Raw genomic sequence first — 12,576 nt, 5'->3', positions numbered from 1 at the left:
TTGAACTTGAAAACCCCCTGTTTGATGAGAAGTCTGTCATTGCCGACCCTGAGAGAGAGAGCGATCCCTTACAATATACACAGATGCATACACATATGCATTTATATATACACATACACTTATATATACACAGATGCATACACATACAGTGGATATAAAAAGTCTACACCCCTGTTAAAATGTCAGGTTTCTGTGATGTATAAAAATGAGACAAAGATAAATCATTTCAGAAATTTTTCCACCTTTAGGCCTCATGCACACGGCCGTGTTCCGTGGCCGAGAGCGGTCTGTGGTAACGCGGCCTGGTTCCTGTTGAGAGCAGGAGCGCATGGCGTCATTGGTTGCTATGACCCTGTGCTCTTCATGCCGCTGCTGCACTACAGTAATACACTCGTATAGTGTATTACTGTAGTGCAGCGGCGGCATGAAGCGCATGGCGTCATAGCAACCAATGACGCTGTGCGCTCCTGCACTCAACAGGAATCCAGGCCGTGTTACCTCGGACCGCTCTCGGCCGCGGTACACGGCCGTGTGCATGAGGCCTTAACCTGTTGGGGACACATGACGTACCGGTACGTCATGATGCCCTGGTACTTAAGGACACATGACGTACCGGTACGTCAATGCCGAGTGGGGTCCTGTGACCCGATAACCCGGAATAGGATGGTGATCGGTGGTGTGATAATACACCACCAATCACCATCATGCGATCCTGAGAGGTGATTGTGACATCACCTCTCAGGATCACTTCTGAGGCTTAAGTTACTGCAGCTCCTCTCTCCTCCTCCTTTCTGTGTCCGTGAGCGAGGAGAGAGGAGCCTGCGTCTGATCTGTGCCCAGCAACCCCCATCTCTGCCCAGCAACCCTCTTCTGACAGTCCACAGTGCCAACTGGCACTAAAAGGTACATAGGGACAGGTTAGGGACAGGTTAGGGAAAGGTTAGGTTAGGCAGGGATATTCAGGGAAAGTTTAAAAAAAAAAAAAAAAGTTTAACTGTTGCATCACCCTGATCGGGTGTCTGGGGTCCGCAGTACAGCTGTGTAACCCTAGACCCCCAGGGGTGCTGCAGGTTACTCTTTTTGGCTATGGCCGATGGCTGGACTCCGGTCAGTGCAGCCGAGATGAGGACGTTTTGGGGCCTCGTGCTGCACATGGGCCTAGTCAAAAAACCCAGTGTCAGGCCGTACTGGAGTGGGGACGTCCTGTACCAGACCCCACTTTACAGTACAGCCATGACACGCTCCTATTTTGAGGCCATTTGGAAATGCCTGCATTATGCACAAGCTATACAAACTTTGTGAGAGTACCTCAGGGTACACTTACAAATTTCGTGTGTATGAGGGGCAAGATTCCCATATTCAAACCCCAGAATGTCCCCCCACTCTGGGTGTTAGAGGGAAACTTGTGTGGGACCTTATCCACCCACTACTAGATAAGGGTTACCACCTGTACGTGGATAACTTTTATACTAGTATCCCCTTGTTCTAGTCCCTCGCCGCCAGATTCACGTCCGCTTGTGGAACCGTGTGGCCAGTGAAAACCTGTTGCTGGTCAGATATAAGGACAAGAGGGATGTCCTTGTACTGTCCACAATTCATGGTAACGGCATCACCCCTGTCCCTGTGCGGGGTACCATGGCAACAGTCCTTAAGCCCGATTGTATCGTCGACTACAATCGGTATATGGGAGGAGTTAATCTATCTGATCAAGTCCTCAAGCCATATAACGCCATGCGCAAAACCCAGGCATGATACAAAAAAGTTGTGGTCTACTTGGTTCAGGTTGCCTTGTACAACTCTTTTGTGCTGTCCCGGAGCGCTGGCAACACAGGTAAATTCTTCCAGTTCTATGAGGCAGTCCTCAAGGCCCTGATCTTTTCTGACCGGGAAAGAACAGGCCAGAGTACCTCAGTAACTGGAGGCGCCCAGGTCATCCCTGGCCAACACTTTCCAGGTGTGGTCCCCCATACTGGAAAGAACCCCAAAAAGGTGCAAGAGTGTGTCACAGGAGGGGGATATGGAAGGACACCACCACTCAGTGTGACACGTGCCCCGATCATCCGGGCCTCTGCATTATTGGTTGCTTCAGTGAGTACCACACTTCCATGTAGTACTAAATTTATAATCCACTTCCCCAATTTTAATTCCATTTAGCCACTGACAATTGAAAAAAAAACTATGGTTCTCAGACTTGAGACACCAAAATATATATATTTTTCAAAGATGATATTTTGTAAAACTAAAAAAAATACGAATCTGCTCTATAAAAATACCCCAGGACTTAACACCTCAGATGAACACGGTCAAAAAAATAAAATAAAAATGGTGCAAAAAAGGTATTTTTTATGTCACCTTACATCACAAAAAAAGTGTAATAGCAAGCAATCAAAAAGTCATATGCCCCCTAAAATTATGCCAATAAAACTGTCCTCTCATCCAGCCCAAAAATGAGCCCCTACCTAAAACAATTGGCTAAAAACTAAAAAAAAAACGGACTCTTAGACTATGGAGATACTAAAATGTTTATTTTTTGTTGTTTGTTTAAAAAAGGATAATATAGTATAAAACCTAAATAACTTTTTAAAAAAGTAGACATATTAGGTATCACCGTGTCCGTAAGACTATGCTCTATAAAAATACTTCATGACCTAACCCTTTAGATGAATACAGTCAAAAATTAAAATAAAAACGGTGCCAAAACAGCTATTTTTTGGCACATTTTCCATTTTAATCCATTTTATCCAGTAACAAAGCAATGGTTAACAGCCAAACAAAACTCCATATTTATTACCCTGATTCTGTAGTTTACAGAAACACCCCATATGTGGTCGTAAATTGCTGTATGACCAAACGGCAGGGCGCAGAAGGAAAGGAACGCTGTATGGTTTCTGAAAGGCAGATTTTGTTGGCCTTTTTTTTTTAGCACCATGTCCCATTTGAAGCACCCCTGATGCACCCCTAGAGTAGAAACTCCATAAAAGCAACCCCATCTAAGAAAATACACCCCTCAAGGTATTCAAAACTGATTTTACTAACTACAGGTCCTTCTAAAAAAAATTGCATATTGTGATAAAGTTCATTATTTTCTGTAATGTACTGATAAACATTAGACTTTCATATATTTTAGATTCATTACACACCAACTGAAGTAGTTCAAGCCTTTTATTGTTTTAATATTGATGATTTTGGCATACAGCTCATGAAAACCCAAATTTCCTATCTAAAGAAATTAGCATATTTCATCCGACCAATAAAAGAAAAGTGTTTTTAATACAAAAAAAGTCAACCTTCAAATAATTATGTTCAGTTATGCACTCAACACTTGGTCGGGAATCCTTTTGCAGAAATGACTGCTTCAAAGCGGCGTGGCATGGAGGCAATCAGCCTGTGGCACTGCTGAGGTGTTATGGAGGCCCAGGATGCTTCGATAGCGGCCTTTAGCTCATCCAGAGTGTTGGGTCTTGTGTATCTCAACTTTCTCTTCCCAATATCCCACAGATTCTCTATGGGGTTCAGGTCAGGAGAGTTGGCAGGCCAATTGAGCACAGTAATACCATGGTCAGTAAACCATTTACCAGTGGTTTTGGCACTGTGAGCAGGTGCCAGGTCGTGCTGAAAAATGAAATCTTCATCTCCATAAAGCTTTTCAGCAGATGGAAGCATGAAGTGCTCCAAAATCTCCTGATAGCTAGCTGCATTGACCCTGCCCTTGATAAAACACAGTGGACCAACACCAGCAGCTGACATGGCACCCCAGACCATCACTGACTGTGGGTACTTGACACTGGACTTCAGGCATTTTGGCATTTCCCTCTCCCCAGTCTTCCTCCAGACTCTGGCACCTTGATTTCCGAATGACATGCAAAATTTGCTTTCATCCGAAAAAAGTATTTTGGACCACTGAGCAACAGTCCAGTGCTGCTTCTCTGTAGCCCCAGGTCAGGCGCTTCTGCCGCTGTTTCTGGTTCAAAAGTGGCTTGACCTGGGCAATGCGGCACCTGTAGCCCATTTCCTGTACACGCCTGTACACGGTGGCTCTGGATGTTTCTACTCCAGACTCAGTCCACTGCTTCCGCAGGTCCCCCAAGGTCTGGAATCGGTCCTTCTCCACAATCTTCCTCAGGGTCCGGTCACCTCTTATCGTTGTGCAGCGTTTTCTGCCACACTTTTTCCTTCCCACAGACTTCCCACTGAAGTGCCTTGATACAGCACTCTGAGAACAGCCTATTCGTTCAGAAATTTCTTTCTGTGTCTTACCCTCTTGCTTGAGGGTGTCAATGATGGCCTTCTGGACAGCAGTCAGGTTGGCAGTCTTACCCATGATTGCGGTTTTGAGTAATGAACCAGGCTAGGAGTTTTTAAAAGCCTCAGGAATCTTTTGCAGGTGTTTAGAGTTAATTAGTTGATTTAGATGATTAGGTTAATAGCTCGTTCAGACAACCTTTTCATGATATGCCATATTTTTGAGATAGGAATTTTGGGTTTTCATGAGCTGTAAGCCAAAATCATCAATATTAAAACAATAAAAGGCTTGAACTACTTCAGTTGGTGTGTAATGAATCTAAAATATATGAAAGTCTAATGTTTATCAGTACATTACAGAAAATAATGAACTTTATCACAATATGCTAATTTTTTTAGAAGGACCTGTATATTGAACCTTTAGTTGTTCCTCAACAGTTTATGGCAAATGGAGATTAAATTTAAATTTATTTTATTTTTGGCACCTTGCCTCACAAAAATGTAATATAGAGCAACCAAAAATCATATGCAACCTAAAAATAGCCCCAACAAAACTGCAACATTATCCCGTTGTTTCCAAAATGGGGTCACTTTTATGGAGTTTCTACTTTAGGGGTGCATCAGAGGGGCTTCAAATGGGACATGGTGTAAATAAAATAGTCCAGCAAAATCTGCCTTCCAAAAACCACACAGCACTCCCTCTACACCCTGCCATGTGCCCGTACATGTCATGGTCTTACCTTCTCACTGTTCTCCTTCGTTTGACATGTGCTGGCGGCCATCTTGGTTTCTGGGTTTCTTGTAGCCTCCCACCCTGCGGCTCCTCCTTCCCACTGGGAGGAGCTGGATGCCTAGCTCATATATATAGAAGGTCTGTGGCTTCAGTTCCTTGCTTGGTCCTCCTGTGTGCACATGCTTCAAAGACTGCTGCTGCTTCTGGTTCCTGATCCTGGCCTCGTCTGACTACCCCGTTGGTTCCCGATCCTGGCTTCGTCTGACTACCCCGTTGGTTCCTGATCCTGGCTACGTCTGACTACCCTCCTGGTTCCTGACCTCCGTCTACGCAAGACCCTGCTTCGGTTTAGCCATCCGTTTGGACTTTAGCTACGGCTTGATTTTCAATAAAGCCTTCTTATTCCACCTATCTCTGTTGTACGTCTGGTTCATGGTTCCATGACATTAGGACCAAGCCCTGAATTCTGACGGTACAGGGCCATCCTCGCTACCTACGCTGGTTGCCAGACTTGATCAGCAGGATCACCTGTTGGGTCGGTTCGCTGTGGCGTTACAAACCCTGCTTGAACGCACGGCTCATTTAGCTTCCGTTGCCGATGGGTCGGTTGTCGCTCCTGGTCCCGCTCCTACTGCCGCTCCGGTTGTTGCGCCAGAGTCTACCCCGACACCTGTTGCTGCACCTGCGGTGTTTCGGGGTATGACCGGTTCTGCCCCCCTTCCACAGCGCTTTGGGGGAGAGCCAACTCAGTGCCGAGGTTTCCTTAACCAGGTGGCCATTTATTTCGAGTTGCTGCCACATGCCTTTCCTACTGAGAGATCAAAGGTGGGCTTCTTGATCTCGCTGCTCTCGGACAAGGCCTTGGCCTGGGCCAGCCCTTTATGGGAGAACAACAATCCGGTGGTTGCCGAGTTTTCCGGTTTTGTTGCTTCTCTTCGGAAGGTATTCGATGTGCCGGCTCGTGCTGCCTCTGCTGCGAAGCTCCTTATGTCCATCAGACAGGGTTCACGATCCGTAGCTGAATACGCCATTGAGTTTCGTACCCTGGCAGCAGAGGTGGGCTGGAATAATGAGGCTCTGGTCGCTGCTTTCTCTCATGGTCTCTCGGATGCCTTGAAGGATGAGATTGCAGCCAAGGACCTACCAGTGGAGCTCGAGTCACTTATTTCTTTCCTGATTTTGATTGACACCAGACTCAGGGAGAGACCTTCCTTTAAGGAGAGCCTGCGGAGGCCTTCTAACAGATTGGCGCCTACGTTTGCCGTCCCACCCGTGCCTCCCTCTCCTCCCACGCCTCCTGGGGATGACTGGTCTGGGGGTCAACCCATGCAGCTGGGGGTTGCTCGCCTGTCCGAGGGGGAGAGGGTACTCCGGAGACGCGAGGGCCGATGCATGTACTGTGGTCTCGGTGGGCATTTTCGGTTGGCATGCCCGAACCGTCCGGGAAACGCTCGCACCTGAGATCCTGTCGGGGGCAGATCTTGGGTGGAGTCTCCTCGTCCCCGGTTTCCCGTGTTGACAAACCACTGATTACTGTTGTCCTCTCCTGGGTCGGGGGCTCGGTGACGACCCAGGCGTTGGTGGACTCTGGTGCTGGTGGCTTGTTCATTGATAGTGTGTTCGCCGCCGCCAATTCCATTCCTCTGCAGCCTCGAGGTTCCCCACTGGCTCTTGAGGCGATAGACGGCAGACCCCTTCTGCCGCCACACGTGACTCAGGAGACCCTTCCAGTGGGGATGGCCATTGGTGCCGTTCACAGAGAGTCGGTCTGTCTCCAGGTTATTTCGTCTCCACACTACTCGGTGGTCTTGGGGTACCCCTGGCTCCAGAAGCATAATCCGACTTTCGATTGGAGATCGGCCGAGATCCTCTCGTGGTCACCGCAGTGTGGGGCTAGTTGCATCCATGGGCCTGTCAAGTTGCTGTGTACTTCCTCGGACTCTCTGTTGCCTCCTGAATACGAGGAGTACCGGGATGTATTCGATAAGGTGCGCGCGGTTGCCCTACCTCCGCACCGCCCATACGATTGTGCCATAGAGTTACAATCTGGTGCCGTTCCTCCTCGTGGCAAAGTCTATCCACTGTCGGTAGCGGAGAATGAGGCCATGGAGGAGTACGTGAGGGAGGCGCTTTCACGCGGACACATTCGCAAATCCTCGTCCCCGGCAGGGGCTGGATTTTTCTTTGTGAAAAAGAAGGGCGGTGAGTTGAGGCCTTGCATCGACTACAGGGGTCTCAATCGCATCACGATCAAGAACGCTTACCCGATACCCTTGATTTCCGAGCTGTTCGATCGCCTCAAAGGGGCCACGGTCTTTACCAAACTCGACCTGAGGGCGGCATATAACCTGGTAAGGATCAAGGCGGGCGATGAGTGGAAGACCGCGTTTAACACCAGGACCGGTCATTATGAATCCTTGGTTATGCCCTTTGGGTTGTGCAATGCGCCCGCAGTCTTCCAGGAATTCATCAACGATGTTTTCCGTGACCTGTTGCAGCAGTGTGTGGTGGTCTATTTGGATGACATCTTGGTATATTCTGCATCCATGGAGGCCCACATTCTGGATGTCAGACGAGTGTTGCAACGCTTACGAGAGAACAAGCTGTTCGGTAAGCTTGAGAAATGCGAATTTCACCGATCCCAGGTAACCTTCTTAGGTTACATCATTTCCGCTGAGGGGTTCTCCATGGATCCTGAGAAGGTTTCGGCTGTCTTACAGTGGCCCCAGCCCAGTGGGCTTCGTGCCCTGCAGCGCTTTTTGGGCTTCGCCAATTATTATCGGAAGTTCATCAGGGACTTTTCCATGCTAGCCAAGCCTCTCACGGATCTGACCAGGAAGGGCAGTAATCCTCAGGTCTGGTCGCTCGAGGCCATCCGAGCTTTTAAAGGCTCTAAAGTCCGCCTTTGTGTCGGCTCCGATTCTGTCGCATCCCAACCCTGGGTTGCCTTTTGTCCTCGAGGTGGACGCGTCTGAGACGGGAGTAGGCGCCCTCCTGTCTCAGCGTAGAACACCAGAGGGTCCTCTGCTTCCTTGTGGGTTTTACTCCCGGAAACTGTCTTCCGCGGAGTGCAACTATCAGATTGGTGACAGGGAGTTATTGGCCATCGTGCAGGCCCTTAAAGAATGGAGGCACTTGCTCGAGGGCTCGGTGGTTCCGGTTCTCATCCTGACGGACCACAAGAATCTGACCTACCTCTCTGAGGCCAAGAGATTGACACCACGTCAGGCCAGATGGGCTCTGTTCTTGTCACGTTTTAATTACGTGGTCTCCTACCTACCCGGCTCCAAGAACATCAGAGCGGATGCCTTATCACGGCAGTACTCCGAGCTGTCCGGGGAGGAGTCGATTCCGACTACGGTCATACCCCCGAATCAGATCCTGGCTGCTATTCGCACCAGCCTGACCTCTCCTCTGGGTGAGCAGATTTTGGCGGCTCAATCTGGTGCTCCCTCTGGGAGACCCAACGGCAGATGTTTTGTGCCTGAGGAGTTGCGCACTCGGTTGTTGCGAACCTACCATAACTCCAAGGCCGCGGGGCACCCTGGAAAGAATCAGCTGTCCTGGGCGGTTTCACGTCTGTTCTGGTGGCCTTCTCTACGTTCCGACATCGCTGCATATGTAGCGGCATGCTCCGTTTGTGCCCAGAGTAAGTCCCCTCGGCACCTTCCGTTGGGCCTTTTGCAACCCATAGCCACCGGGGAGCGTCCATGGTCACACCTGGGGATGGATTTCATTGTGGACCTTCCTGCATCCCGAGGCCATACGGTCATTCTCATGATTGTGGATCGGTTTTCCAAAATGTGCCACTGTGTTCCTCTCAAGAAGTTACCCTCTGCACAAGAGTTGGCCTCGATTTTTGCCAGGGAGGTCTTCCGGTTGCACGGTTTGCCCAAGGAGATTGTGTCGGATCGGGGGAGTCAGTTTGTGTCCAGGTTCTGGCGCGCCTTTTGCTCCCAGTTGGGGATTCATCTCTCTTTCTCCTCGGCCTACCACCCTCAGTCCAATGGGGCCGCAGAACGATCCAATCAGGCCTTGGAGCAATTCCTTCGTTGCTATGTCTCCGATCACCAAGACAATTGGGTTGACCTCCTGCCTTGGGCTGAGTTTGCCAGGAACACGGCGGTGAACTCTTCCTCTGGGACGTCTCCCTTCATGGCCAATTATGGGTTCCAACCTGCCGTGTTACCGGAGGTATTCTCTCCCCAGGATACTCCGGCTGTGGAGGATCACCTTTCCGTCCTACGTACTTCTTGGGTACAGATCCAGAGGTCCCTTGAGGTCTCTGCGCAACGCCAGAGACTCCAGGCTAATCGCAGACGAGCGCCCGCTCCTTCCTACCAGGTCGGAGACCGTGTATGGTTGTCCACCCGCAACCTCAACCTTCGAGTGCCCACTCCCAAGCTGGCGCCTCGCTTTGTTGGTCCCTTCCGAGTGCTTCACAGGGTAAACCCGGTAGCCTATGCCCTTGCGCTTCCTCCTGGCATGCGGATCTCCAACGTGTTTCATGTCTCCCTGTTGAAGCCATTGGTGTGTAATCGTTTCACTTCCTCGGTTCCTCGGCCCCGTCCGGTCCAAGTGGGCAATCGTGAGGAATATGAGGTGAGCAATATCCTGGACTCACGCCTGGTCCGCGGTCGGTTGCAGTTTTTGGTCCATTGGCGTGGTTATGGTCCAGAGGAGCGTTCCTGGGTTCCCTCCACAGATGTCCATGCTCCTGCGTTGCTCCGAGCCTTCCACGCACGCTTCCCTCTGAAACCGTTCCTTACTCCGCGGAGGAGGGGCCCTTGAGGGGGAGGTACTGTCATGGTCTTACCTTCTCACTGTTCTCCTTCGTTTGACATGTGCTGGCGGCCATCTTGGTTTCTGGGTTTCTTGTAGCCTCCCACCCTGCGGCTCCTCCTTCCCACTGGGAGGAGCTGGATGCCTAGCTCATATATATAGAAGGTCTGTGGCTTCAGTTCCTTGCTTGGTCCTCCTGTGTGCACATGCTTCAAAGACTGCTGCTGCTTCTGGTTCCTGATCCTGGCCTCGTCTGACTACCCCGTTGGTTCCCGATCCTGGCTTCGTCTGACTACCCCGTTGGTTCCTGATCCTGGCTACGTCTGACTACCCTCCTGGTTCCTGACCTCCGTCTACGCAAGACCCTGCTTCGGTTTAGCCATCCGTTTGGACTTTAGCTACGGCTTGATTTTCAATAAAGCCTTCTTATTCCACCTATCTCTGTTGTACGTCTGGTTCATGGTTCCATGACAGTACAGTAGTTTACAACCACATATGGAGTGTTTCTGCAAACTACAGAAACAGGGCAATAAATATTGAGTTTTGTTTGGCTATTAACCGGCTGTTACTGGAAAAAAAAAAAAAAAGGAAAATTTCCCAAAAAATTGAAATTCTGAAATGTTATCTCCATTTGCCAATAACTCTTGTGGAACACCTAAAGGGTTAACAAAGTTTGTAAAATCAGTTTTTAATACCTTGAGGTGTGTAGTTTCCAAAATGGGGTCATTTTCCGAAAAATTTCAATATTTGCTTCTAAACTTCTAAGCATTTTAACGTCCCCCAAAAATAAAATGGCATTCCCAAAATGTTCCAAACATGAAGTACAGGGTGGGCCATTTATATGGATGCACCTTAATAAAATGGGAATGGTTGGTGATATTAACTTCCTGTTTGTGGCACATTAGTATATGTGAGGGGGGAAACTTTTCAAGATGGGTGGTAACCATGGCGGCCATTTTGAAGTCGGCCATTTTGAATCCAACTTTTGTTTTTTCAATAGGAAGAGGGTCATGTGACACATCAAACTTATTGGGAATTTCACAAGAAAAACATAGGTGTGCTTGGTTTTAACGTAACTTTATTCTTTCATGAGTTATTTACAATTTTCTGACCACTTATAAAATGTGTTCAATGTGCTGCCCATTGTGTTGGATTGTGAATGCAACCCTCTTCTCCCACTCTTCACACATTGATAGCAACACCGCAGGAGAAATGCTAGCACAGGCTTCCAGTATCCATAGTTTCAGGTGCTGAACATCTCGTATCTTCACAGCATATGCTGTGCAGCACCTGAAACTACGGATACTGGAAGCCTGTGCTAGCATTTCTCCTGAGGTGTTGCTATCAATGTGTGAAGAGTGGGAGAAGAGGTTCCCCATTTATAAGTGGTCAGAAACTTGGTTCAGAACGGATCCGTTTGCATTACCATGCACTGTTCATGATTGTGCAAACGGATCCGTTTTGACATTACATTGAAAGTCAATGGGGGACGGATCCGTTTGAAAATTGAGCCATACTGTGTCAACTTCAAATGGATCCGTCCCCATTGACTTATATTGTAAGTCTGGACGGATACGTTTGCCTCCGCACGGCCAGACGGGCATCCGAACGCTGCAAGCAGCGTTCGGGAGTCCGCCTGCTGAGCGGAGCGGAGGACAAACGGTGCCAGACTGATGCATTCTGAGCAGATCCGCATCCACTCAGAATGCATTAGGGCTGGACGGATCCGTTCGGGGCCGCTTGTGAGAGCCTTCAAACGGAACTCACAAGCGGAGCCCCGAACGCAAGTGTGAAAGTAGCCTTAGATGTATGCTTTGGGTCATTGTCATGCTGAAAGATGAAGTTCCTCTTCATGTTTAGCTTTCTAGCAGAAGCCTGAAAGTTTTGTGCCAATATTGACTGCCATTTGGAACTGTTCATAATTCCCTCTAGCTCAACTAAGGCCCAGTTCCAGCTGAAGAAAAACAGCCCCAAAGCATGATGCGTCCCTGTGGGCATGGTGTTCTTTTGGTGATGTGTAGTGTTGTTTTTGCGCCAAACTTATCTTTTCGAATTATAGCCAAAAAGTTCAACCTTGGTTTCATCAGACCATAGCACCTTTTCCCACTTGCTTTTGGGAGACTTTAGATTTTTGCAAAATGTAGCCTGGCTTGGATGTTTTTCTTTGTAAGAAAAGGCTTTCGTCTTGCCGCTCTACCCCATAGCCCAGACATATGAAGAATACGGGAGATCGTTGTCACATGTACCACACAGACAGTACTTGCCAGATATTCCTGCAGCTCCTTTAATGTTGCTGTAGGCCTCTTAGTAGCCCCCCAGACCAGTTTTCTTTCTGTCTTTTAATCAATTTTGGAGGGACGTCTAGTTCTTGGTAATGTGCCATATTTGAATGTGATTGATTAATTCTGAACACAGCTACATCCCCAGTGATAAGAGGATGTGCACACTTATGCAACCACATTATTTTAGTTTTTTTGTTTTCTACCATTTACCTAAAAGATTTCAGTTAGTTTTTTAATTGATTTGTACAGTTTATAGGTCACATTAAAGGTGGAAAAAGTTCTGAAATTATTTATCTTTGTCTCATTTTATTTACAGCACAGAAACCTGATATTTTAAAAGGGGTGTGTAGACTCTGTATATTCACTGTATATACACATTAACCCTTTAAGGCCCGGAGGTTTTTTTTAGTTCTTTTTTAGTTTTCATTTTGTGCTCCCTGCCTTCCCAGAGCCATAACTTTTTTATTTTTCTGTTCACATAGCCATATGAGGGCTTGATTTTTGCGGGACAAGTTATACTTTCCAATGTCACCATTT

The sequence above is a fragment of the Bufo gargarizans genome, chromosome 4 (genome assembly GCF_014858855.1).
Source record: "Bufo gargarizans isolate SCDJY-AF-19 chromosome 4, ASM1485885v1, whole genome shotgun sequence".
In the NCBI taxonomy this organism is placed as follows: domain Eukaryota; kingdom Metazoa; phylum Chordata; class Amphibia; order Anura; family Bufonidae; genus Bufo; species Bufo gargarizans.
The sequence above is the reverse complement of the archived record's forward strand: the minus strand, read 5'-3'. Positions refer to the sequence as shown.